This window comes from Pelodiscus sinensis, chromosome 5, assembly GCF_049634645.1.
Source record: "Pelodiscus sinensis isolate JC-2024 chromosome 5, ASM4963464v1, whole genome shotgun sequence".
NCBI lineage: Eukaryota > Metazoa > Chordata > Testudines > Trionychidae > Pelodiscus > Pelodiscus sinensis.
This window is the reverse complement of record NC_134715.1, coordinates 57,675,604-57,703,145: the sequence shown is the minus strand read 5'-3', so window position 1 is coordinate 57,703,145 and position 27,542 is coordinate 57,675,604. Positions and strand designations below refer to the sequence as shown.

At 43.5% G+C, this 27,542-nt stretch overlaps 1 protein-coding gene across 5 annotated transcripts in view; it reads right to left on the bottom strand.

Moving 5' to 3' along the window:
• Positions 1–26,721, bottom strand: part of GUCY1A1 (guanylate cyclase 1 soluble subunit alpha 1) — a 55,213-nt gene extending 28,492 nt beyond the window's left edge. For 3 of the 5 annotated variants that reach the window (XM_075930111.1, XM_075930112.1, XM_075930113.1), the window contains exons 1-2: positions 26,585–26,649; positions 26,091–26,164 (exon numbers count right to left, since the gene is read on the bottom strand). The gene's annotated coding sequence lies outside the window, so the exon portion shown is untranslated. Of the gene's footprint in view, positions 1–4,143; positions 4,224–26,090; positions 26,165–26,584 lie in introns of those variants that run through there. The other 2 variants (XM_014571810.3, XM_025182897.2) reach the window with 2 other exon arrangements.
• Positions 26,722–27,542: the final 821 nt, after the last annotated feature.

Sequence of the window (27,542 nt, the reverse complement as noted above, 5' to 3'; positions counted from 1 at the left end):
TTCCAGGTTCCTGATGGTGCCGGACCATCAGGAGTGCCGGACCATCAGATGCCGGATCGGAGTTTTACTGTACTTTACATTTGCCTTATTGAAGGTCATCTTGCTGATTTCAGACAATTCTCCAAATTGCCAGCATCATTTTGAATTCTTATGCTACCCACCAAAATACTTGTAAATGCTCTCAGTTTTGTGTCATCTGCATATTTTATATGTAGATACTCTCCACTCTATTATCCAAATGATTAATGAAAATATTGAATAGTACGAGGATAGATCCCTCCATGACTCTATTAAGATTTATTCTCCTCATTTGATAGCAAACCATTGGTAACTATTCTTTAAGTACAGTCTTTCAGCCAACTGTGCATCCGGTGAATTCATCTAGATAAATTTCATCAAGCAAATTCATCTAGATAAATTTCCCTAGTTTGCTTATGAGATAGTAGTTCTGTCTAAAAAAGTGTATGTGATCATGTAATTCAAGATTGTAACATAATGATTATACCACTCCTCTGCCTTACTTCTTGCTCTATGTAGCAGTCCCATTCTCCTTGCCTAGCCAGTCTGCATAATTAAACACGTAACATGTAATTAAAGAATACAGAATTAAATAATGTATTATAATGCATATGCACAAGAGGGCCAGATTAAGGTTGCATAGGCAGTCTTAATTCTGGTTCTTCCTGAATTTTGAGTGCTTCACTTCACAATATTGCAATTTTTCTAATATAGGGCTTTTTATTTGTTTAGTGTACTATAATATTCTGTTCTCATCTTTAACTTTAAGGCCAGCTGGTACAGGATCCAGGAGCCATAATTAACTACTTGCAGACTCCTCCTCCAATTGTAACCATGCAGAACTTGGAAAAAGTTGGGAATCTATCCTTAAGTATCCTCATTCCTTGCACAGAATTCTCATTAGCATCAAGAATATTTTGGCACATAGGCCTATAATGTGCATATATAACATAATTGTGATTCATAGATCAGGTACAGAATATAGCCTTTCAAAAGTATAACATCTATTCTATACCATGTGTGGTATTCAATACAAATGAATATACAGAATATACAGATTCTGGCCAGCTTCCACAGGCACTGACACTGTACTACATAAATAGTGTGGGACTGTACTGAATTAACATACAATTGTTTAATCTAAAGAAACGTTATGAATCTGCTATCTCCTTTATTGATGTCTTGTGACCCTTGAGGATGGACACATGAATGCAGGTCCCTTGTCCTGACCTATACGGGTGGGACAGAATCTCTATAAAAGACTGACCAAAGAAGTAACGTCTCCGTCAAAGAAGGAATTTTTTGCATGGTAAACCAACAGCAAAATAAAGATGCTGACTACAGGGAAGAAGTTATGGAGGAGCCACATGGTAAGCAGGCTGCAGCAGAAGCTGGAGAACCAAGTGCAGAGCAGACTGTGTTGAGCAGGCTCTGCTAGATTCAGGGCTATGCAGAATTTGTAGGGGAAAAGCAGACAAGGTATGGGACCTGCAGCCAGACTTTTACATGGAGGCTCCCAAAAAGACTATTATAGACAAAGTGTGTTAGACACCGGTGCATAAGTCTCAGAAGTGCTCAGTGTTGTATGACTAGGTATTGGATACACTTACTGTGTAAAGAACAATTACATTCAGCCAGAGAGTGGGGGGAAGACAAGGGAGGGGAATCGCACAGCCTAATTGCCTCTGTGGTTGGAGCATCCCCTTATCAGGAGCTGTGCAGAATATGCTGCAGCTGTAGCTAGGATCAACATAGGGGGAGAGGGGCGGGCAATGAGACATACCATGGACTGATTTTACCCAGGAAACCTGAAAAAGTTTCCTACCTGTTGGTAACAGAACACTAGACTGGAGCAGGCATTCCAGAGACTAAACCTCCCAAACCTGCTTTTGGACTGTGAGATATTTGTACCAAGTCCTAGTAAAATATCCTTTGCCATTTCTTGCCTAAAGAAATATCCCTTCATTTTAGCCATGTTTCTGAGTAGATACTGGGACCCACCAGGACCTAGGTACTATAGAACTTAGCAGCTGAATCACTTTCAGGGCTTGCCTCCAAGGTACGGCTACCCTCTGGTGCTACTGAGTGCTTTATGAGGTTTAGTGTGCCAGAGTACAATCCAGCCATAATAATTTTGACACAATTGCAGTGATCATAAATATTTCAAAAAACCCTAAGTGAAATGCAACACTCCTGGGATCACCATTACTTTAAAATGTCTTAATGGCTTACCGTAATAATGAAACTATTTTATCAAATCCAAATTAAATACTGAACATCATCCCAGTTACTTCCCTGCTTCATATCTCGCTGTGAGCCACAAGGACTTTTTCTCAGTCTAATGTGATAGTTCCTCCTAATTCTAAATAGTTGTTTAGTTTTACAACTGTCTTACTTCAGAGAAAACAAAATTAATAATAGTTTATGCTCTGCTATTGGTTGGACGTCTCTGGTCCAGCGCCCTTGGGACCTGACCAGTCCCGAACAAGGGAATTTGCCAGACCAGGAGAGGTCCTCTGCTACTACCCCTCCCCACTGCCTGACCCAGTCACCACCCCACCTGCACCCCACTGGGATGCTGGGCTGCCCTGGCCCCCCTACCAGGAGCTACTGGGGCTCCAGCCCCAGTCCCAGCTCCGTCAGGCTCCTAGCCCAGCAGTGCTCCCAACAGCCAGCCATCTTGCCACTGGGCTCCCAGCCAGGACTCCGTAGTCCCTAACCTCCCTTGTTCTGCCAGATGTTGCCGGACCATAGAGTCCCAGTTGTGGGATGTCCAACCTGTACTGCAGAATTAGCCAGCGGTCCAATCAAGAGATAGAGGGAAGAAAAAACATTGGGGGAGGGAGGTTAGGGACAAGATTTTTTTTAAAAACCAAGTACTTTCCTAAATCAGATTCTTCTGCTACTGCTGAGTAGTATCCAAGTCTACAATAGTTCCACTGAAATCAATGGGAAATTAGGGCTCCATAAAATAGCTAAGTATACTTTTTAAATGACAAATGCACACATTTTAAAGATAACACAAAGGGCTTTGTACCTAGCATATGAATTACATTTCTGCTGTATGAATAGTTGATTAAGGCCTACTTAATAGAACACATTTGCTTATATGACTTAGCAGTCAGTATTCTCAGAGTCTTCACAACCAAATCCAAGACCACTGAACTTTGGAGATCGGTGTGTCAGCTGACCAGTTCTGATTTTATAAGTGACCCAGCTTGCTAAAATGGGCTGAAACAAAACCCTGAATCCCAAACACAATTACTATCATGGAATGAGGTGTAACAGTTAACTTAGTTCGAGTTAACATTTGACTGCCGAGTGTAGCTGCGGGCAGTTAGTTCAGACTAAGGGGATTTAAAAATGGCACCTGGACGGGAAGATGCAAATAAAGCCCAGGATATTTAAATCCCAGGCTTCACTTGCAACTTCGAATGCCTACATTAGCCTCCCTAGTTCGAACTAGGAGGCTAGTGTAGACATACCCTTAGGGAGGTAAGAGGGATTCCAAACTCTAGCTCTGAACATGACAATACACGCCCATCTCTAGACGTTATTAAAAGCACTGGGTAAACTTAGAATTCCTCATCCAGGTCTTAGTTTGTAGCTAAAAAGGAAGAACTGATTGTCAAATGTTTGGTATAAAATATATTTTTGCCATTTTAGGTATACACGTGTATTTTGTGAGGGGCAAGTAAATCTTCTGCCTTGTGTTTGACCCAAGTAGCCAGACTGAATACTGAGAAAATGGCACAGGGAGAATCCTTTCTCTCCCAGGACAAAGTGGTTATTGGAACCACTCCACTGAGGGTACTGCAGCCCAATATCTGCAGTAGTCCCTATGGCATCTTATGCAACACTCATGCAGGGAGATGGGGCCTTCTAGTTGCAGATCTTCTCGCCTATCCCTGTTCAGTTCTATTCCTCACTGCAGTTAGCTATCAAAGAGTTGAGCTAGCTGTAGAATGTACAAAGCTCTCATGGAACCCTGTGTCCTCAAACAGGGAAATCTCACCCTTTGGCTATTCACTGAGAATCTGAAACTGCCTTTGTAGGGATTGGTTAGCCCCTTAATGAGTTTGGACCTTAAACAGCTTAATCTATTGACCAAACATTTCAGCTCACTTTTTACTGAGAAGTTTTGCTTCCAGGGCTGTGCCAACATCACTGATAACATTGCAAGTGACCTTCGGGTGCACAAATAAAGAAGTAATCAAAACAGAGACGCTACAGCAATGAAAACAGAATAAACATGTTTGTCTAATAGAAGATATCCAAAATAGCAGGGAAATTGTATTGTTATACTTCTAAATGAAATACATAGATTTATACATTTTTTCTTTTTCTTCTCTGGATTTGCAATCGGTCAAAATAAAATAAAGCTTTTAACTAAACTAGGTAATTTTAATGAATAATATTGAGGAGTCAAAGAAATAAATCTATGAGCAGACGCTTGCTAGACTCTCTCTCTTGAACTTATAGGGCTACATCCTGTTGTCAGGTACAACTCCTACGATAATCAATGGGAGTTGCATGCATATTACTGAGAACAGATTTTTTTTCTATAGTTCAAATAATGTAAGTTGGAATCAACAAATGACAGGTCCAAAAACATGAAATCATTGTGAAGAGAACCATGACATTCAAGTGTAATGCTTGTTGGCTCCCTCCAATTGCTTACTTACAGCCTAATCCCACAAATGTATATACACACAAGTAACTTTATTTACTTGAGCAGTCCCACGACTTCAGTGGAACTACTCTCATGAGTAAATTTAGTTGTGTGAATATTTGCAAAAATCGCACATTTGATATGCAGTCACAGAAAATGAAAACAAAGAACACAACACTGAAGGAAATAATTCATATTTCATGGACAGAGAAGATGTAAGTGAATTGTGAATACTTCATTGTAATGAAATACAAACATTAACAACCTTTTTCTGACAGTGGATATAACTTTATTTTTGTTTGATATTCATGATCTAACAGTTTCATTGTTCCCTTACATTACAGTGGGTGAATTTTAAAAATAAAAGCCATTAAGAGATTCCAAAATCCTACAACCCTTGAGAACACCTCTTAAACCAGTTATATAGTCTCAGCACCCTTTTTCCCTGATCCAGAGAAATAATGCGGGTCCTCTCCACCCACAGGACAAACCATCTTCAATGATTAGGAGACTTCCTACTCTTACATGGTAGCCTCCATGCAGCCTACCTCTTTACAGCTCTCAAAGGTCTCACAAGACTTGGTTCAGTCCCTGCTATTGTGTCTACAACATCTACCTGCAAAAGTGCCAGAATGTTAGAAGCCGTGGATGTGTTTTGTTTCAAATAGAAGAAAATATGCAAACCGTAGAATCTATTTCCATGACAACTCTGGCAAAACTAGTAGGATCTGATCCAACTCCTATTGGATCCTGAAAAACCATTGTTGACTTCAATGGGAGTTGGCTTGAGTATTCAACTGCCTTTTGTGTTTATTCATTAGTGATTTTTTCTGCATGAAAGACATAGGAGTGCTACAGGTGGCAAACACTGAGTAAGGAAATTCTGTGGCTAGAATTTGTTTTCAAATAAGTTAAATGTGTTTGCTATATTAGACACAAGCCTGCACAAGTACAATAACTGTTAGTGTTATATCTAAGGCTCTGCGGCACTACATGGCAGTATTAAACATTGTATCAAGACACTAAATAGCTAAGTAAGTCATGGTGCATACTGTTGTATTCACTGTTTTAAATGGTCATGAACAGAAAGTTGAAAAAACAATTGCATGCCAAAAGTTTACCTGAAATCTACAGATTCTACATATTTATTTGAAAACTAAGTCCTTATGGGCAAACAGTGTTTTATAAACAAATTCAAGTCACACAATTTTCTTATTCAGTGTTTGCGTCCTGTAGCACTCCTATGTCTTTTATGCAGAAAAAATTACTAATGAGTAAACACAAAAAGCAGTTGAATACTCAAGCCAACTCCCATTGAAGTCAACAATGGTTTTTCAGGATCCAACAGGAGTTGGATCACATCCTACTAGTTTTGCCAGAGTTGTCATGGAAATAGATTCTAAGGTTTGCATATTTTCTTCTATTTGAAACAAAACACATCCACGGCTTCTAACATTCTGGCACTTTTGCAGGTAGATGCGGTAGACACAATAGCAGGGACTGAACCAAGTCTTGTGAGACCTTTGAGAGCTGTAAAGAGGTAGGCTGCATGGGAGACTACTATGTAAGTATAGGAAGTCTCCTAATCATAGAAGATGGTTTGTACTATGGGTGGAAAGGACCCGCATTATTTCTCTGGATTGGGGAAAAAGGGTGCTGAGACTATATAACTGGTTTAAGAGGTGTTTTCAGAGCTGCTGCTTTTGAAAAGCCTGAGACAAGAAAGCAATTCTAAAAAAGAGGGAGCAGCTATTTCTCACCTGTTTCCTTCCACTCTAAGTATAGGACTGACTCAATAGTCCCTGGAAAAACACTTTTTCACTATTATTACATAGTTCTAAATTGTTTTTGTAGTACAATGTTGTTTTAAAAAGCAGTTTATATTATAACTTGGTGACCATTTGTCTTTTTTTCCATGACCAGATTGAAGTTTCACATACTATGCCATGATGCAACCCTGACATTGCTGAAAGAATGTTAATTTGGGCTGTGACCTACTGTCCAAGTGCACCTCAAGTTCCCATTCATGCCAACAGGAATTTGGAATATGTATGATCTACAGGATCAGACCCTCTATTTGTAGTCTAAAGACACAAAGGGGCATCATCACACATACTAAATTAGCGCTGTTGAGGAATGTGTTAAGATGACATTTCATAGTGTGTCTTGACACTTTATTGCATTTTAATGCTCTTCCAGAAAAATCAAGGAGATACTTATTTTAAGCAGACAATGTGGATCAGAAAGTTTAATAATGAAATATATTTATATAACATGTAAAAAGGCCAGAATGGTTTTTATTCTTTCACTGAATTTATGGGGCAAACAGAAAGTGAAACATTTTTGTGCAGATGAGGCAGAACCAAATTTATCACAGCATCACAGGAACATAGGTCTCAAAGGAATCTTGTGAGGAATGCAAACCCATCTTTGAAAGGTGCTCGTCAAATCCTGTTTTTAAAATCTTTCCAGTGACGGGAATTCCACAACCTCGCTTAGAAGCCTGTTCCACTGCTTAACTATCCTTATGTTTATAAAGATTTTTTTCTATTAACTAACCCAAATCTCCCTTGCTGCAGATTAAATGCACTACTTCTTGCCCTACCTTCTGTGGACATGAAAAACAATTACAGTCCTTTTTGTAACAGCCCTTAGTTCCTCTGAAAACTGTTATCAGTTCCCCCTTCCCCACTCCTACTCCCCCCTGCTCCACACTCCTCCCTGTCTTCTTATCTCAAGATTAAACATGCCTGTTTTGTTTGTTTTTATTTTATTTTTAAATCTTTCCTCAGAGGCCTGGTTTTCTATACCTTTTATTTGTGATGTTCTTCTCTGTACTCTCTTCAATTAGCCAATGTCTTTTGCAAAGCACAGGGTATGTCTATACTCCATCCATCTGTTGGCAGAGGGATGCAGATTAGGCAGGTTGACATTGCAAATGAGGCAGGGATTTAAATATCCCATGCCTAATTTGCATTAAAATGGCTGCCGCGTTTTGTCGACTCAGCACTTTGTTGGCAAAAAGTGGCAGTCTAGAGGTGGATCTGTCAAGAAAGAAAGCCTTTTTCGACAGATCCTGTAAACCTCCTTGCAGGAGGCATAAGGGATCTGTCGAAAAAGGCTTTCTTTCTCGTCAGATCCCCCTCTAGGCTGCCACTTTTTGCCGACAAAGTGCTGAGTGGGCAAAACGTGGTGGACATTTTTATGAAAATTAGGCATGGGATATTTAAATCCCTGCCTCATTTGCAATGTCGACCTGCCTAATCTGCATTCCTCTGCCGACAGAGGGATGCAGTCTAGACATACCCACAGTGCCCAGAACACAGTATTCCTGTTGAGTTTTCACCAATGCCAAGTAGAAGACAACTACCTCCAGTGTTTTCTATGGCACTCCTCCTTTTAATATCTCCCAGAATGACGTTAGCTATTTTTGCAACTGCATGACATTTTTTACTCATATGCAATTTGTGATACATTGTTACCCCCAGATTCTTTCTAGTAGTACTACCATCTAGCCAGTTATTCCCCATTTTCTAGTTGCGCATATAGCTTTCTATATATAGTATTTTGCACTTGTCTTTATTGAACTTCATCTTGTTTTCAGACCAGTTCTCCAGTTCGTCACAGTTACTTTGAATTCTAATCCTGTTCTCTAAATGGCAGGCAACATCCCCCAGCTTGGTGTCAGCTGAACAAAAGCTTAGTCTTCAATTCACCATCCAAGTATTAATGAAAATATTTTATAGTACTGGACTCAGGACAGAACCCTATGTGACCTCAGTAGGGATGTCATTATGTAGACGACTACACAATTAACTGATACACATCCCCCCCCACCCTCACCTCTGCTGCCTCTGTATCAGAGGCAGCAAGGGAAGGGGGAACGGGAGCTGGTGCCCATGAAGAGCTGGCTTTAAGCAGGCTCCCCAGGAGAACTGGATCCACCTGCCACCCTTACCCCTGTATTGCTGCCTCTGATAAAGAAGCAGGCAAGTGCCAATACACACGGGGAGCCAACTTTCCAGCAGGTTCTCCTCGCGTGCTGGCTCCGTGGACAGGGGCGGATATAGGGCAGGGTGAACGGGGCGGCCACACCGGGCCCTGCACTTAAAAAAGCCCCGCGCATGCGCCATGGCAAAGGGAGGGCCCCGCGGAGTTACGCTGCCCGGGGCCCTGCAAAACAGTCATCTGCCCCTGTCTGTGGACATGCCTGCCCCTTCTTGTTGCCTCCTACAGAGGCAGTGAAGTGGAGTGGGCAGGCAGGAGCCAGTGCTGGGGAGAACCAGCTTAAAAGCCTGTTCCCCCCAGCATCAGCTCCCCAGTACAATCTGCCCTCCCCTTCCCACGCTGCTGCCTCTATCAGAGGCAGCAGCACAGGTGGTGGGGGAACAGGGAAGGCTGCTGCGATCTTTCCAGATATCAGTGTATAATCCCTCAGGTACTATTTGTTCCTCTTTTTATAGACAGGTATTATGTTTGCCCTTCTCCCATCTCCAGAGACCTCACCCACTTAATATCTCACACACATAATGTTAAGAGAAAGCAGCACGGTTGGATGACTGCAATAAATGAGCAAACACTTTTGTTGTCAGCCTCTGTACTAAGGTGAATGCAAAAAAGGATTTTCTGAATCTCTGTAACAAATTGGAAAATTCAGTACACTAGAAGGCAAACCTTCGTATTTCTTAAGATATTTAATCCCAATCATGTCAGCCATTGTTAGCAATAGGACTGCTGCAGTGATCTCCACTGCTCTTCTGTTAGATCCTTCCATTCCAAATATTCTGCTCTCTCATTTCTGTGTAAAGGAAGAACTATTGGCAAACAGCACAGTATGCTTCTGAAATGACTTCTTCACAGGAAAAGTCAGCATGTGCAAATGACAGCAACAGGCAGAGGACAAGCAAAATTATCTCAGTGTTAATTTCAATGTTCTTCCCCAGTCTGGATTTGCAACTTTACTTGACATCAGTAGGAACTCTGTACAAAGACTGAAGTGAGAATCTGAAAATAATGTGCTAATACTAATTCTTATGTGACAACTGTATTAAAAATATCTGTGCAACAGCTTGCAGTATAAACACAGGTTATTTAGGTCTAACAATCTGAGATATATTCTAAATAGCTAAATCATTCTGAAAACCAGATCCCTGAAAAATTGGTCAAAGAAAAGATACACAACTCTAAACTTTCTAAGTTAATCTTTTGGCTATCCTTTGGAAAATATGGCAGATAATTTTGAGAGAAAATATGAACCATCTTCTGTTGGTGAAAGAGACAAGATTTTTTGTTACACAGTACTCTTTATAAGGTCCTGAAGAACATTGCAAATATTGCCACAAACATTGGCAAATGCTGATTAACATGATTGATTATGGGATCCCATCCCAAACAGAAGGCATGGGGACTGAAAGAGGGTCTCAGAAGGGACAGCTTACCCAGGGTCTGTGACAAGTGTGTTATGACATAATGAAATGGAGTTGACAGGATCCTTTTTTTAGTCTTGTCCCAACAGCTAATGAAATAATAGACGTACTGAACAGAGATTAAAAAAAATAATTGTAAGTATTATCAGACCTAAGGCCATTCAACGCCTCTTCCCACTCACCATTAAAAAACAACCACTTTCTCTTTTACTCATTATTTTCTTTATATACAAATTGGGAAAGGCATCTGTTGCTGAGGCACTTATTATTTCATTACTTTTAGAGACAGAATGAATTTCCAGAAGTCTCATTACACTGGAGACTGAGGTAATAAGATAATGTCTGCTCGAAGACTCTAATATTAAGAGACTAGGTGGCTCTGGGAGTCAAAATGAGATATGCGAACTTTCTTATCTAGTTTTTTATACCATGCTAAAAATAGCACCATGCCCCCAACTCCAGGAGCAGCTGTACCATGGTCCCAGCTCCAGCCCCGGCACAGAAACAGCCTCCTACCATGTGGTCCTATCCCAGAAACAGCTGAGGCCAGAGACATGTGGTGGCTGCCAGAGCTGAGGCCGGGGCCACAGTGCCATATTTAGGCCTCTTCTCTGGGGCTGGAGCTGTGGCCAGGACTGCGTGGTGGCTGTCTAACAGCTCCCACAGCCGGCTGCATGGCGGGTGGCTGCTGGGGCCAGAGCTGGGCTGCAGTGCAGCTGCTCCTGGGACCAGGAGCACCCTGAATCCCTGTTTCCCCTCTTCTCTCTCAGAGCCCACCTCTTCCTTCAGCCCCCTGCTGGCTCCTCCCCCAGGCTTCCCACATATCACTGCCCCACCCCCAGCACCCCACTGCCTGCAAATCCTGGGCACTGGCAGTAGCTTCCTCCTGCCCCATAATAAGATTTGCAGCCAGTGCTGCAGGGAGCAGCCAAAATCTCTTAGGCTACGACTACACTGCAGGTATCCTGAAATAGCTATTCCGTATCTTTTGAGAGCATCTGTTATTTTTAAATAGAACGGGCTCACTATTCCGACATCCCCGTAAACCTCATTCCATGAGGAGTAAAGGACGTTTCGGAATAGTGATTTATTTTGAAACATTTATTTGTGTAGACAGCGCCAAATTTTGAAATAAGCTATTTCAACATTAACTCAAAATAAGCTATGCAATTTGCGTAGCTCAAATTACACAGCTTATTTCACGCTCCGGGTGCAGTGTAGAAACACCTTTAGAAACAAGCTATGGTTGTAGCAGACAAAGTAGCTATGTAACTGGGTGTGCAAGAGCACTGCAAAAGTGCTAGTTTCCAAAGGATAGAAACACGGGGAGAAAGCATGCTAAGAAGCAGCTCTGTACCTAGAGTCTTGCACGGATACAAAATGTTATATCCTCATCAGCATCTGTATCTGCAAAAATGAGCCAGGGATATCCACATCCACCCCCACATCCTTGGATGTGGATACCCAAGGATATAAAGTAGATATCCACAGATTTTCAGGGCTCTAGCTATATCTCTTTTGTGAAGAGCAGCATGTGCTCAATTCCAGCACTGACCTGAGTCCCAGTGGGCATCAATGTTGAGCAGGATGAGGGCCCATTAACACATTAATAGAGTCTCTAGTGCTGATGGCAGTATTCTGAATCTCATGGGCTGTGTCTACACTGCACCCCTTTTCCGGAAAAGGGATGCAGATTAGACACATTGGAATAGCAAAATCCGCGGGGGATTTAAATATCCCCCGCGGCATTTGCATTTACATGGCTGCCGCTTTTTTCCGGCTTGGGGATAAGCCGGAGAAAAGCGCCAGTCTAGACGTGATTCTTCGGAAAATAAGCCCTTTTCCGGAGGATCTCTTATTCCTACTCGAATTCCTCACCCCGTTTGTAAGTAGGGATCCGATGTAAGTCGGATCCATGTAACCCGGGGACTGCCTGTACAGGAAAGAAAGAACTCTTCAGCATCCTCCCCAGTTTTTTTCACTCACACATGTGGAGCCAGAATCACAACCCTGCTATTTCTTTGTTTTGACCTCAGATCAGACTGGAATTTTTCTAATGTATTTAAAATATTTGCATGAGGAAATTTCCATTGTGACAAAAGATCTAATTTCCAAGGGTGTTCTGGGGTTACAGAGAAATGACATAACCACAGCATTACAACTATCTTTATAACACATTAATATTATAAATCTTTGCATGGAGTTTTCAACTCTGTTTATAACGGAGGCTTAAATCCTGCATTGGTAGCAATAAATCAAACTGTCAGCAAGAGTGAATTCCAAAGTAATGCAGCTCTGTAGCTGAAAGCCAAACCTAAGTTTAGCATTGAGGCTCTGAAAGCAGTTGTTAATATTTGACTTAAGATTATGAATGTTTTCCACTAGTTGTACAGTAACTGTTGAAATAAAATAGTGGAGATATGTTCTATAAATACTTCCATAAGAACTTTGCCTATCACATTTTTATTCTAACATCAGATACACCAGCCATTCACAATACATAAATAGAAGTAATCACAATAAAATCCTAAATATACCATACTCAAAAGTATTAAAATTTTACATATATCTCAGTGTTCTTGCTCACTTATGAGTTTGCAGCCACATCCTGCTCTTCTGGAAGAGCCATGTAATGAGTACTAGGAGCAGCGACAAATCCTATATATTGGTAGAAATAGTGACTTTAAGCATCATCTTTCAAACAGAGAAAGCCATGTTTGCCTATTTGTCATTGAACAGATTTAAGTACTAGAGAGCTGCATTTCCCCTATATATAATGCAAATTGTACCAATCTCCAGCCCTGCATACCAATGAGGGCAACCTGTAGCCTGCGGACCACGTGTGGTCCATTAGGGTTCTGTGTTTGGCCCACAAGACATTTTATTTACTCTTGCTCATCTGCAGGGTTGCCAGATTCTACTGGTTTCTGTCAGTTTAGTTTTTTAGTGACATGAAGATAAAGCCAGGGCACATGAAGTGAGGAGCATGCTGATTGCACACAACATTGACTGTTTGATGGGGTGCAGAAGGAGCACACGGCTCGAAGTGCTGCTATGGTTTAATCGTTACAAGCGCAGTTAGCAAAGTATCTTATCCCAGGAGATTGTCTTGGTTACAACAATCCTGCAATCCACTGAGATGAAGGAGGGCCACTCACATGGCCCACTCACTAGCGTTGGTTGCCTAATGCTGCTGTATACTGTAAAACAAATGGTAAAAAGGTATTTCCTATATCAGCACAGGTTGGAGCTCCCTGGTCTGGCATTACCAGGATCTGACTGGTCCTGAATGAGAGAATTTGCTAGACAAGGGGAGGTTTCCTGCCATCGGACCGCAAGCCCATTGCCTGCTGCTGGCAGGCTGACCCAGCAGACAACTTTGTCTCCCCCTTCCCCTCAATGTTACTGGGCTGCTTGCCTAGGTACTGCTGGCTCCCAGGGCAGCACAGGCTCTGGCTCCTGCCACGGGACTCTGGTCCCACACAGCTAGGACCAACCGCGAGGCTGGGACTCCGGCCCCACACAGCTGGGCCATCCACGTGGTTCGGGCTTTGCCCCCAGCCTTGCATAGCCCCAGCCGCACACAGCTGGAGGCAACTGTGGGGCTCCGGGCCTTGCCCTGTGCTCCTGGGGGTTGCCGCGGGAACTCTAGCCTCAGCCCTGCACTCCCTGAGGCTGTTGGAGGGGCTCTGGCCCCAGTTTTGAGCTATTCCCAGCCAGGTTGCTGACCCTGATGCCCCACCTGGCTGATCCTCCTGCCCTTAGGTCCAGGAGCATCCATAGTCTGGCAAGACCACGGATGTTACCGGACCAGACTGTGCTGGATTCGGGAGGCACAACCTGTATGAGAATAGGATTTTTTCCCCCCTTTATGTTCTATTGTTTGGAAGAATTGTGCAGTTTTATCTTTTAATCTGGTAAGTATAACTTCTTGCATTTGGGGAATATTTTCTCCAACTACTAAAGATAAAATCTACTTTAGTGCTTACATCTCCTCAGCTTCTAATGCAGCTTTTTCTTTCACTTTCCCAAAAGCCAGTACAGTATATGCAAAATACGTCTACTGCTTCCTTACATGTACAAAGAAACAGGCACATCATATTTCAGAATTGAACTACGTGAGTGGCACTTCAGAATCCAGTTAAAATTGTCTGTATTGCTTTTTAAACTCTCCAAAGATTTCCTCTAGCCTCCCACATGGAGTTTGTCCCTCCTTGCAGTTCTCCTCATTTCCTCATCTCTTCTAGCTCCATTTTACTTTGTACCAAACCAAAATTGGGTCACAAATGGAACAGGAAGCATCTTCTTTTTAGTTCCTACCACCTAGAAACAGCAATACGGTATCTCTCTCTGCCTCTGTTGACTGTCGTCTCTTTAAATCCTATCTAAAAAAACACCTTGTATTGCTCCCCTTTATCATTTAATTCCTCCTTTATCCATCATTTAAAACGATACTTGTATTATTTATCACTACAAAATGTTCTCAGAAAAGATTTGTGGAGAATCAGGTTTCACTGTACTGTAGTGACCAGTGCTAAAGCAACACAGACATTTTCTAATGCCTATTTGTGCTTTCCTAACAGAATAAGGTCTACTATATTATTCTGCTTTAGTCAGTGGAATGCCGGGGGCTAGGAAAGAGATTATTTAATTATTTTTCTCTTAACTTTGGGTAGGCTTCCATGCAATCAATGTGTTTTTCATTCAGGCAACAAATGCTAACTCTTTTCTAGCTTTTGCTCAAACAGAAATGCTATTGGTTACCCTGTTGTCTAGCCTCAGCTGTGCTTCTCTGACTGGGAAAATGCACCCATGTCACTATGCACATGATTAGTTTTTCTGCTTTGTCTAGGTCTGTCACTGATTGTATTATTTACATGTATTAGTACTTAGCAGTCCCTGAATGAGATCAGAGCCCACTACAAATACATAGCTAAAAGATAATGCTTGCCCTGACGAGCTTACTGTCTAAATAAATAAAACAGGAGAAAGGAAACATGATTATCCCCATTTTACAGATGGGAAACAGAAGCATAGAGAAACCTGCCCAAGGGTACACAAGAATTCTGTGGCAGATCCAGGAATTGAATCCAGATTTCCTGAGCAGTTTAACCACATGGCTATTTTCCTCTTCACACCATTCTACCTCAATAGAAAAATCAAAATTCTATCTTAAAAAACCACACTGTGGATGGTTGTGATTTCTCCTGACTGGGTCATTCCATCACATTTCAATTAGTGCAGCTTTTACAGAAAACAAGTTGAGTGACTTTCAGTAATCTAAACCCACAATAGGGGGAATGATTTAGGGAAAACGGGAGCAGCTAAAAGTTGGGTTGACAGATATATTCTTCAAATACATGGAAATCTGGTCATTTTTTGACAGTGAGGGATAAAGAAAGTGTCCCTGAAAGAAACATTTTAGGCTTTGGGATCCATCAAGTGATTAATAAGGTGCTGCATAGCTGTTAGTGAAATCATGAAACAAGCTCCTTCCCATAACCAAGAAGGAAGAACGTGGCATATATTGGTTTCATTTTTTAATCATAGAAATACAGGCAGTGCCCGGGTTACGTACAAGATAGGGACTAGGTTTGTTCTTAAGTTGAATCTGTATGTAAGTCGGAACTGGCATCCAGATTCAGCCGCTGCTGAAACTGATCAGTTTCAACAGCGGCTGAATCTGGACACCAGTTCCGACTTACATACAGATTCAACTTAAGAACCCCAGCCGTCCCCAAGTCAGCTGCTGCTGAAACTGATCAGCAGCTGATTCCAGGAAGCCCGGGGCAGAGCAACTCTGCCTCGGGCTTCCTGTAGTCAGCCGCAGGTCAGTTTCATCAGCAGCTGACTTGGGGACGCCTGGGGCAGAGCAGCTCGGGTGCTGCTGGGTTGGTCCAGTAGCACGGCCGCTCCTCGGCGCTACTGGACCAACCCAGCAGCACCCCAGCTGCTCTGCCCCAGGCGTCCTGATTCAGCCGCTGATGAAACTGATCAGCAGTGGCTGAATCAGGACTCCTGGGGCAGAGCAGCTGGGGTGCTGCCGGGTTGGTCCAGTAGCGCCAAGGAGCGGTGCTGCGGGACCAACCGGCAGCGCCCCACCTGCTCTACCACAGGCCCCGGGCTTTGCTCCACGTCTCCCTGGTCTGCTGGGGGGGGGGGGGCACTAGCTGCTGGAAGCGCCGCGGGTCCGGCCCCGGGTCCTCCGCCCATCTGCAGACCAGGGAGACGCTGAGCAAAGCGGCGGAAGACCCGGGCCCGGACCTGCGGCGCTGATCTGGAAGCGCCGCAGGTCCGGCCCGGGTCCTCCGCCGCTTTGCTCCCTGTCTCCCTGGTCTGCTGGCTCCCCCTGCTGGCTTTTCTCGCCCCGGAGGAGGTGGGCGGCGGGACCAGACGTCCCGCCGCTCCAGTCCTCCGGGGCGAGAAAATCCCCGTTCGTAACTGCGGATCCGATGTAAGTCGGACCCGCGTAACTCAGGGACTGCCTGTACACAGAAATGTAGAACTAGCCATTTTTCATGTGTAATACATTGAAAATCTTGTTGAGGTGGTCTGCATTCATAGTACTGGCTGTGTCTACATTGGCACCCCTTTCTGGAAAAGGGATGCTAATGAGACCAGTCGGAATTGCAAATTCCGTGGGGGATTTAATTATCCCCCGCAGCATTTGCATTTACATGGCTGCCGCTTTTTTCCGGCTCGGGGTATTGCCGGAGAAAAGCGCCTACTTGAAAGTAGGAATAAGGGATCTTCCGAAAAGGGCTTATTTTCCGGAAAATCGCATCTAGACTGGCGCTTTACTCCGGCAAAACCCCGAGCCGGAAAAAAGCGGCAGCCATGTTCATGCAAATGTCGCGGGGGATAATTTAAACCCCCACGGAATTTGCAATTCTGACTGGTCTCATTAGCATCCCTTTTCCGGAAAGGGGTGCCAATGTAGACACAGCCAGTCATTTTTTTCATAAGCTCTTACACATGTAAATAGTTTTTTTGCTTTTGATGCAGAGGGAAATCAACTTTCCCTGAATGAGATTTGTCAGTTTCCATTGGCATCAAACAATCCAAAGAAAAATACATGCCTAAAATGAAAACTTAAACATACATTTACCTTGGTCTCAGTTAAAATATTCCTCACTACTACACAATATATCTGCAATTATTTCCTGTCCCTGGTACTTCAATAACCATTGTGTTATATCAAGTGCTACACATTGGCTTTTTAGTAGCAACTCCTAATTCATTGTAGTTTCACTGTAATCTATGGAATCTGTGACACTACCACATGATGTCACTGAAATAAAGAGCCCAGAGGATTTCTATGAGAGAAAAAAATTAATTGTAAATAATTAGTTATTTTTGTGCTGAACTCCTCCCATATTCTGTTTAGTAGAAACACTCATTCATAAATGTGCATTTAATTCTATTTACATTTCAGCTTTACACATGGAACCAATTGTAGAGGGGAAATAACCAGAGAACTGATTCCAAACCTTTTCCTCACATTGAGCAGTTTTTACTCCCACTGAATTTTACTGGACTACAGGCATGAACTGCTCTGCATGAGACTATTCCAGGCAAATGATGCCCCTAAAGCAGGGGTGGGGAACCTTTTTCTGAGTTGGAGGCCACTGACCCAGAGAAAAATCAGTTGGAGGCTGCACACAAGTGAGAAGCAAGAAAAAACCCCAAATCTGTACTGACGTGGCCCCCAACTGAGAAGGAGAAAGACACTCCCCAGATGCACTCCCAGAGCCTAGTGGGGCCTGGGTTAGTAGATTTTTGTGCTCTAGCCTTGCGGGCGGGTGGCAGGGGTGCTAGAGTGCCAGTGTGCACTCCCCAATGCGGGGGGGGGGGGGAGCCCTGAGCCCTGAGCCCTGAGCCATGGTGGCTGGATCTGAGCAAGCCAGGGATGGCACCCAGCCTTTGGGCATTAGGTTCCCCACCCCTGCCCTAAGAGCCAAAGTCTGCCACCTTTAATAGAGTCTTTGGAAGTGGGCCCCATGCTATACCATGATAGCATACATACCCTGCTCTGGATCGCTGTATACTGAGCTAGAGCACTCTCCCCAACTTCCTCAGAGTTCTGACCAATTTTTAACAGAGCATACTAATACACATAGCTGAGGGTAAGGAGTGATGAATATTGCATAGATGACAAAGCCTACGGGGAACACCAGGCACCATTGTGCCTTAGAAATACTCTTCTGTGGCACAGTTCTTTAGGGTATTGCTCCCTTTTTGCTGTTGTAGAGGGAGAAAGTTGCTGCACCAAAGATACAACATAGTCACCCCCTGCACCCAGACAAGGCACAATGTATGAAAGGTGGAGCCAAGTCCCTTACACAGGAAATGCCCTCTGTGAAATAATATGCCCTCTCCTCATTTATATCCATCCTCAAAGCTTATCTCTGCTGTATATCTATTAGAAATTAGCCCAAGAACATTGGTTAGAATGAACGACAGGCAGAGATTGCTGATCTTATTTATTAATTTAAAAAAATCTTTCAAATGAACAACAACCCTCCAATTATTCATGCCTCTTGACTACATAACTGGGTGAATGTACTTCTGGTACCCTTACTCCCCTTACCCTCACTTACATTTTATCCTGAGTTATACTGTGAACTCCTTCCAGCGGGTACTGAATCTTCATAGGGTGTATATATTTGTAGAGCATCCAGCATAATGGGATGTCAATGTGGATCGGGACTTTTGGGTGCTACTGCACTACAAATAAACAATAGGGCTGTGTCTACATTGGCACCCTTTTCCGGAAAAGGGATGCTAATGAGACAAGTCAGAATTGCAAATGCCGCGGGGGATTTAAATATTCCCCGCGGCATTTGCATGAACATGGCTGCCGCTTTTTTCCGGCTCGGGGCTTTGCTGGAGAAAAGTGCCAGTCTAGACAGGATCTTTTGGAAAATAAAGCCTTTTCCGAAAGATCCCGTATTCCTCTTAAAATCAGGAATAAGGGATCTTCCGGAAAAGGCTTTATTTTCCAAAAGATCCCGTCTAGACTGGTGCTTTTCTCCAGCAAAGCCCCGAGCCGGAAAAAAATGGCAGCCATGTTCATGCAAATGCCGCGGGGGATATTTAAATCCCCCACGGCATTTGCAATTCCGACTTGTCTCATTAGCATCCCTTTTCCGGAAAAGGGTGCCAATGTAGACACAGCCTAGTAGTAACAAGTCCCTAAAAGGAAAACATAATAAACTGAACTGAGGTTTTAAATAAAAAAGCCAGGCTCTAATCGAGAATAAAAAATAGAGCCCTGCATGGATACAAAATTGGTATCCACATCTGCTGTGTTCCTCACTGCCACCTACACAAATGATCCATGGATATTCACATCTGCATGGTTGCAGATACCTATGGACATAAAGCAGATAGCTGCAAATTTGCAAGGATCTTGATACAAAATTTGTACAAGTGGGACCTCCCTTGTCCGGCACACTCGGGACCTGAGTGGTCTTGAACCACGGAGTTTGCCAGACATGGGGAGGCCCCTTCTAGCTGTCAGTCTTGCTCCTTGCCAAAAGCCCACTGCCCCCACCCTGCTGGGACTGTGCTTCCTGCCTGGGGCCAAGGCTGCACTCTGGGCTGCTCTCCCAGCTGCATCAGTCCCAGGCTGAACTCCCCAGCTGCGCTTCTCGCTGTGCTGGTCCTCGCCCACCGGCCCAGGCCACAAGGTGGCACCGCACTTTCCACTGTGCCAGTTCCTGGCTGCACTCCCCGATATGCTGTCCACAGCTGTGCTTCCTGCCGCCAGCCCAGGCTGCACCCCTTACTGTGCCAGTCCCTGCTAGCCAGGGCTGTGTTCTCAGGTGCCAGCCCAGCTGACTCCAGCCCTGATGGGGTTACGCTCCCTCGTGTATTCTTCACTGCCAGCCCCAGCCAGAGTTGTGCTCCTCATTGTGCCAGCCTTGCTGAGGTTGTGTTCCCTACCACCAGCCAAACCCTTGAACCTCACCAACTGGGGCTCTCTGGTCCAGCAATATCAGTAGTCCTGCCAGACCATGGACGCTGCTAGAGGTACTCACATTTGCATCTATAGTCATCTATAGGATTCCCCCCATGGCGGTCCAGCCAGCAGGACCCTGGCCAAGATGGGTGGTGGGGCTGGAGCAGCGCCTCTCCCCTCGGCATGGGGCTAGGGCCAGACCGCCCCTGCTGCCTGCATTCATTGGTTAACCAGTTAGCAATAGTTAACCAGTAAAACAATTTCTCGGTGGTTTTCACATCCCTAGTGGAGAGGACCACACAGTTGAACCTATTTGGAGAAAACCCTACACTTAAAAACACGAATACATCGGCCTTAAAATCAAGTAAAAGCAACTGACTACCATCATGGAGAGAGATCAAAGAGGCAGCAAAATCTAACAAAATTATCATAATGATAATAACCCCACATATCAATTGATCTAATGGCACAAGACAAGGTTCAGAGGAACAATTTGATGACACTTTAAGTGACTGCTTCTTGAAACAGCTAAATATCGAGCACACACAATAGGAGATTCTAATTTTCACTTACACTACGCCTACACTGCAGGCTTCTTTCAGAATAAGCTTTTTTTGATAGAGATCTTCCAAAAAAACTTCTTCCAAAAGGGAGTGTCCACACTGCAAAAGTTCATCGAAAAAGTGATCTGCTTTTTTGAAAGAGCGTCCAGACTAATTGGATGCTCTCTCACATGTAAACTGTGATTGCTATGGACGGAATGGCCACCAGGGCACTTGTGCTTTTTCCTCTTTCCTTTTCTTCCAAAAGAACTCCCTCTTCCCCATCCACACACGCCTTTTTCAGAAAGAGCTCTTTTGGAAAAAGGCTTCTTCCTCATAGAATGAGGATTACTGATGCCCTCTGTTCTTTTGATTTTCTTGCGGAAAAATTCAATTGCAGTGTGGACGTTCCTCAAGTTTTGTCGGAAAAATGGCCGTTTTTCTGACTAAACTCTATAGTGTAGACATAGTCTTTTTTTTAAAATAACACAGAGAAGCTAATGCAAAAAGTGACAGTAGCTGAGTCACAAAGTAATAGGGCTAACAATGTAATTAAGTTCAACATCCAATGACCAGGTAAGGTACCAAAAAGTAACAGTGTTGCTAAACTTTAGAAAGGGAGATTACCAATAAAGTGACATCAGTCAAAAAGATTTTGTGATGGAGTGGGAGCAGCCCAGAGCTGAGCAAAGACACAGTGCACTTTGTAAGCATTTCCACATGGGCCAAATTGGGAGATAATTGATTAGGACTGAGTAATTAGCCAGTTTATAAGGGGATTCTGCTCATCAGCTGGAGACTATTATATAAGAGACAGGAAGGGGAAGGGCAAAGAAGCCCATGATCTCAGAGAAGTGAGTTCTCTTTTATCCTTCTCCCCCTACTTAGAGAATCCATAGAAGCTTGAGGAAAGTTTTATGCTGTGGGCATTCAAAACCATGTAAAGACTTGGTAAATAAAACACAATGGGGTGAACTTACTCAGGAATATGTGCAGACTGCTTGCAAAGTGAGATGCTGCTTTAAATAAAATAAAGGTCATAACTTAATATTAAAGAAAAATGACAAGAGCAACTGCCACAGCCTCAGTTGTTAAATAAAATCCCCTCCCTCCTCAAAATCTGCACATTTTTATACTGTGAAATTTATCACGGAGAGGTGAAATGGTACACAGAACCTTGGGTGGGCCCTCTGCCCCGAGTTGAAAGGTACCCTTAGAGAACAGCACTGCTCTGACTTAGACTATCATGCAGTTTCAGTGTCATGCATTTCACTTTGTTTTCCTTAAGGGAAAAAATCCCACTGCATCACATGATGCTGGATGTCAGATAAATCTACCATCCATAAATTACCAGAAAATTCAAAGGAGAACAAAAGCTCCTCCAAATGCCACATTTGGAAAATGGAGAGCTATGCAACACACACTATGAAATAAACAAGGAGCCAAGCATGTCTAAAGAACATTCTTGTACTGTTCTTAGCATAGCTTAGAACAATATTATCTGGAGCAACAACATTAAATAACAGCACATTATTTAATCAATAGCTGTGCAGCATGTATAAAAGTCTTCATTATAGATGACAGAACAGTCTCTTCAATTGCTTCATACCAGCAGAGCAATAAACAAAAATGTAACTTAATATTATAAACTGTTGTATTTAGCAAATTCTGGAATCCTTATTAAGACAAAACAACCAATGCCGTCAGGGTTTAGATCCTGGTACAGGAAAGAACAGATGCAAGTGCTTATATCCATCACATCTGCTTGATATTAGGAGGGTACTTAAGTTCCAATAGAATTTCAAAATTAAGTATGTGTTTAAACTTTGTACTGAAAAGGGATACATTCTTTCCGGAATTAAGGCTGTATCTCTAAATATTATTTTAAGGTATCATTTATCTGAGAAGTATGATTCTGTACCATTAGTACAAAGAGACCATTAAAAACCAATTGGAAATCTACATTTAATCACCATGTCGGATTACTGAATATCTGCTAGACGGCATCTTCAAATGATACATCAAATGGCTCATTTTTTTTGTCCATTACATTTTATTTATGAAAAACTTCAATATAATGCTAAACAATTGAATAAATGTAATATTGTCATAACTATGTAGACAAAATGGTTTGAAAAGTGATAGTAGACCTGAATGTCTGACTAGTAACGAAACATTGTTAGCATTTCATAACTCAATTTTGAGTTGCTAACAAAATATGCAATATGGCACCTAACGATTTCTAAATGTCAACATTGCAAAATTACACAAAACACATCTGATTTTAGTTTCCAATAAATCTTTCCTGAAAAATGTTCAAAAGTATTTTAAAGGCTTGTACTTTTCCGTTCAGAAGCTGTTTTTTTTTAATAAAAACTTTGTGTATGTTAAAACACATACTTTCTGTATCTCTATAAAGCTTCATAATCCTGTCAAAATATACCTACCTCATGAAGACACGCACTTCAACTCTTTCCTTTGATAGGATTCTATTTGTTTCCCAACGTTTCCAAAATTTCTGAGATACTTAGTATTTTCTAGAATAATTTCCAAAATTATAACATTTCATATCCATTTTTTTCACAAAACAAAAAATATAATTAGCACAACTGAAACATTTCTTTGCTTCTGGTTGGTTGATTTTTATAATTTTTATCATAATATTTCAAGTACATGATATTGCATAATGTCTGTGATATTATGTGCTCTACTCCCTTATTACTTACAAATGTTTCAATTGCTTTCCAATGTGTGAAGGTTTTTTAATACTCTGATAACATAAGAATTCTTCCGTCAACTTTAGCACTGTCTATATCAGGGGTTAAGTCAGACTCACTACATCTCTTAGGGGTGTTTAATCTTCTTGTCAGAAAACTTTTCTCAGTTTAGAAACACATATGCAGACACAGGTAAGTCAATGGTAAAAAAGCATAGGTGCCACTTTATCAACAATGTCAAAAAGAGATATAAAACATTCTGTGATGGTATTTTCTTCATAGTATTGCATTATCAGAATCATTGCAAACTGATATAATGTCACAAGACAAACATCAAAAACATATCTCCTCTCCTTCCCTGGTTACTTGCAGATCAGTGGAATTTCAGTAACTAGTTTGCTGTCCTTACACAGTGGATCCTGATAGTCTACATATAACCAATTCAGCTGATCAATACTTACATGCTCCCTAACATTTATCTAGTGGCTCGTTTTATGCTCTTATGATTGGTAAAGAGAATACTGATCAGAGCCACAGAATCTACAGATGTTTGTACAACACTGATGAGCCACAGGCTGACTTAAGTACTTCTATACAGTAAACTAAATTCCCCATTTCATTAAGTGTATTTATATCACATTTGAATGACATAACCTAGCATAGTCACTTAGTTTTTCAGTTGATTTCAAGAAGAGTAGATTCCATTACTGAAATCCATGTCTGTCTTTTACTATCACAACTGCTGGAATAATAAGTATCACCTTTTGCTTAGTTTAATTTACATATTCCCTCACTCCTATTTTCTGTAATTTGGGAGTTGATCTGTTATTCCTAACTCAAGGAAACCAATGAATGACTTCTATGCGAGTTTTCCCTGTGTGAGGACTGTTGGAATAGGCTATTTAGAGTTATTAAAAACTCACATTGTTCATTGCCTGACAAATGAATAAGCATACACCCGCACCTTGTTCTGTTATTGCTTTACATTTTCTGATGAAAAAATTCTCATTTAAATTATTCTGTAACTACCTAATGGAAAATCTTTGTGAGAAAATATGTTATTTTCCTCTGACAATTACTACATTGGTTAAAAGTCTTATAGATTCTGACTAGACTAACACAAATACTATATAAAGTAACCCACAGATCTAACAAAAGTCTAATACAAGCTATCATACTGTGACAGAGACCAGCTATGTGTGTCTTAATATTTGTTTTTTTTAATGTTGTGTTTCTACTTAAGACTTTTCCTGCTGTTAATTCAGCCACAGAACACAGAAAGCCATCTCAGTGCACACTCAGACCAAAGAGCCACCTCTGAAAATACAGCCATCTTAGGAGCAGCAATGGATCAGCTTGACAGAGTATGTAAGAGGCATAAAACCACACCTTTATAATCAAGAGAAGCTTTTTCAAGTTTTATACATTCAACTGATTTTTAAAAGTTAACTACTAAGCCCTATGATAGTCCAGAATTAGTGCCACTGAAACAGTGAGATCTCCATCAATGCAACAAAGAAATTATAAGTATACAATCATAAACAAAAACAATTTTAAAATTGAAGCTGAGGAAATTAGCAAAAGAAAACTAACTTTTAGTAACAATGATTTTATAGCAGTTCTTGGTTTCCATTTCTTCACAGAAAATAGGCAATAAAAGGTAAAAGCAGAAGAAATAGTGTAAAAATTAGACACGGTATAAGATAATTATGTTGACTGAATCCAGTTTGTACATTCTCTTTTGTATATAAATTCAGAAAAACATCCAGAAAACCATCCCTAAGAATTAGATAGTTACCTAGTCTGATTGCATTAACTTGACGTCTACTATCAATTGGTGAGGTCTTTTAAAAAGGCAACGTACAAAAAATTCCAGTAAGTGCACATCCTACTTTAATATTCCAGCTTACTTACAGATTATCTCGATATTAAATTTAAATATGCATAACTCATACATCATATGTGCACTTCAGTTGGTTTACTATAAATTTGTCAGTAGTCATATAAATTGGTTTACTATAAATTTGTCAGCTACCTAGTTTCCCAGGCCCACTACATATTTTAAGCCCTAGGGGTAAGGGTTACACATTTGTCTGCAGAGCAGTGAATCCTGGCCCGTAATACACTAGCACAGCATACATTTCTCCCTATGCAATGATGAATATCCTGCCCGTCACTGCACTGAGCTCTGCTCAGCGGCCGCGGCGCGAAGGAAGGGGCCGGGTTGCGAGCAGGGATAGGCAGCAGCCCCTCGACTATCCCCCGGGAACTCAGTCTCGGACCAGCTCGGGAGGCTGCGGGCGGCGCGTTTGCAACATTCCCACGATCAGCAGCTGAGCTCGGATCGGCCGGTTCCGGAGGCTGAGTCTGTGGCACCGACCTTGCTCCTTCCTTCCCACGAACCCGAGCGCTGCCTCTCACCAGCCCCAGCGAGCCGGGACCTGCCTCTCGCCCGCAGCCCTGACCCGTGTCCCCCGCACGGGTTGCTGCGGCTGCCTCCGCTCCCCCTGCTCTGAGCGTGGGAACCAGCCGTGGCTGCCCTGGCTCGGGCTGCAGCTGCGAGTGCTCGGGCGGGGGGGGACCCCTACGGGGCGAGGGAGCCGCAATCAGCACGGGGGTGGGGGGCTCCTGCGCTGCCGCGGGCCCCCCGATGAGACCAGAGGCAGATGGGACGGGGGAGGGGGGCGGGGGGGAGGCTCCCGGGCAGAGCGAGCGAGCCGGGTCCCGCAGCGCGCTGGGGGCGGCACTTACTTGATGTCCTCCCAGACCTCCGGGCCGTAATTCCGGATCACCAGCAGCTCCAGGGCGTGATTGACGAACCCGTACTGCGGACAAGGGGCGAGGGGGTCTGTCACTCGGGGTGGGAGGGGGCAAAAAGGGCACGGGGGGGGGGAGTGAACGCGGAGGGGCGCACGGGAGAGAATCAGACAGCACCAGGCCTGGGGGAGGGGAGGGCTGAGACCCTTCCCCGCGCTGCTGAGGGTCCCCGCTGCTCCCGGCGGGAAGGGGGGGGGGGCACAGAGACACCATCCCAGAGCCACCTGTTTCCCCTTCCCGCCTGCTGCTGCGCGAGAGCTGCCAGGCCCCTCCCCAACACCCGGCACGACAGGGTGAACCCCCTCTCCCCCTAGCTGCGCTGCTGCCTCCCCAGCCCGCCCCGCTCGGGCTGAGCGGCCGGAGTTTGAGTCCGTCCCCGAAGCGGAGAGACTCGCGCTGCCCCCTTCCCCGGACTTGCCCCGGCTCACCATAGCGCGCGCTGCTTCTACTTGCTCCCCGCGCAGCGCCCGGCCTGCTCAGAGGCGCTGGCCAAGGCGCAGCTCCGCTCCCAGCGCTTCTGGCTCCCGCGAACTCATGTCGGAAACGTGTATTTGGCCAGCGGAGGCAGCCGCCCCTCCTGTCCCCTCCGCTCCCCAGCCGCACACTCCGGCAGGTGGGGCCTCCCCCCGGCCCAATCAGGGCTGTGCTAAGCAGGGCTGCCAAGGAGGGGGTGCGGGAACCCGAGACAAAGAGAGAGGGGAGGAGGGAAGGGTGCTGGGAAATAGACTGAGAAGAAGGGCTAGGAACAAGTTATTGTGGGTCCCAGGCGGCTCTCCATCTCTGGCCATTTTAAAATCAGGCTGGGATGTGTTTTTCTTACAGAGATGCTCCATAGTGATAGAAATGTAGCCGTGTTAGTCTGGGGTAGCTGAAGCAAAATGCAGGACTATGTAGCACTTTAAAGACTAACAAGATGGTTTATTAGATGATGAGCTTTCGTGGGCCAGACCCACTTCCTCAGATCAAATAGTGGAAGAAAATAGTCACAGCCTTATATACCAAAGGATACAATTAAAAAAAATGAACAAATATGAAAAGGACAAATCACATTGCAGAACAGAAGGGGGATGCGGGGGGGTGGGAAGGGGGAGGAAGGAAGGTAAGTGTCTGTGAATTGCTGATATTAAAGGTAGGGAGAGTGGGATGTTTGTGAGTTAATGGTATTACAGGTGATAATTGGGGAAACTGTCTTGGTAATGGGTGAGAAAGTTCAAAGACTTGTTAAGTCCTTGTTGGTAAGTGTTGGTAAGTTGGTAAGAGATGCTCCAGGAATTACTCTGGGGTGTTCTGTAGCCTGTGTTGTGCAGTGCTCTTAGGAGAGAATCACAGTGGTCCCTTCTGCCCGTGGCACCTGTGTGCCCAGGCTAGATCAGGGCTGGTCAAAGG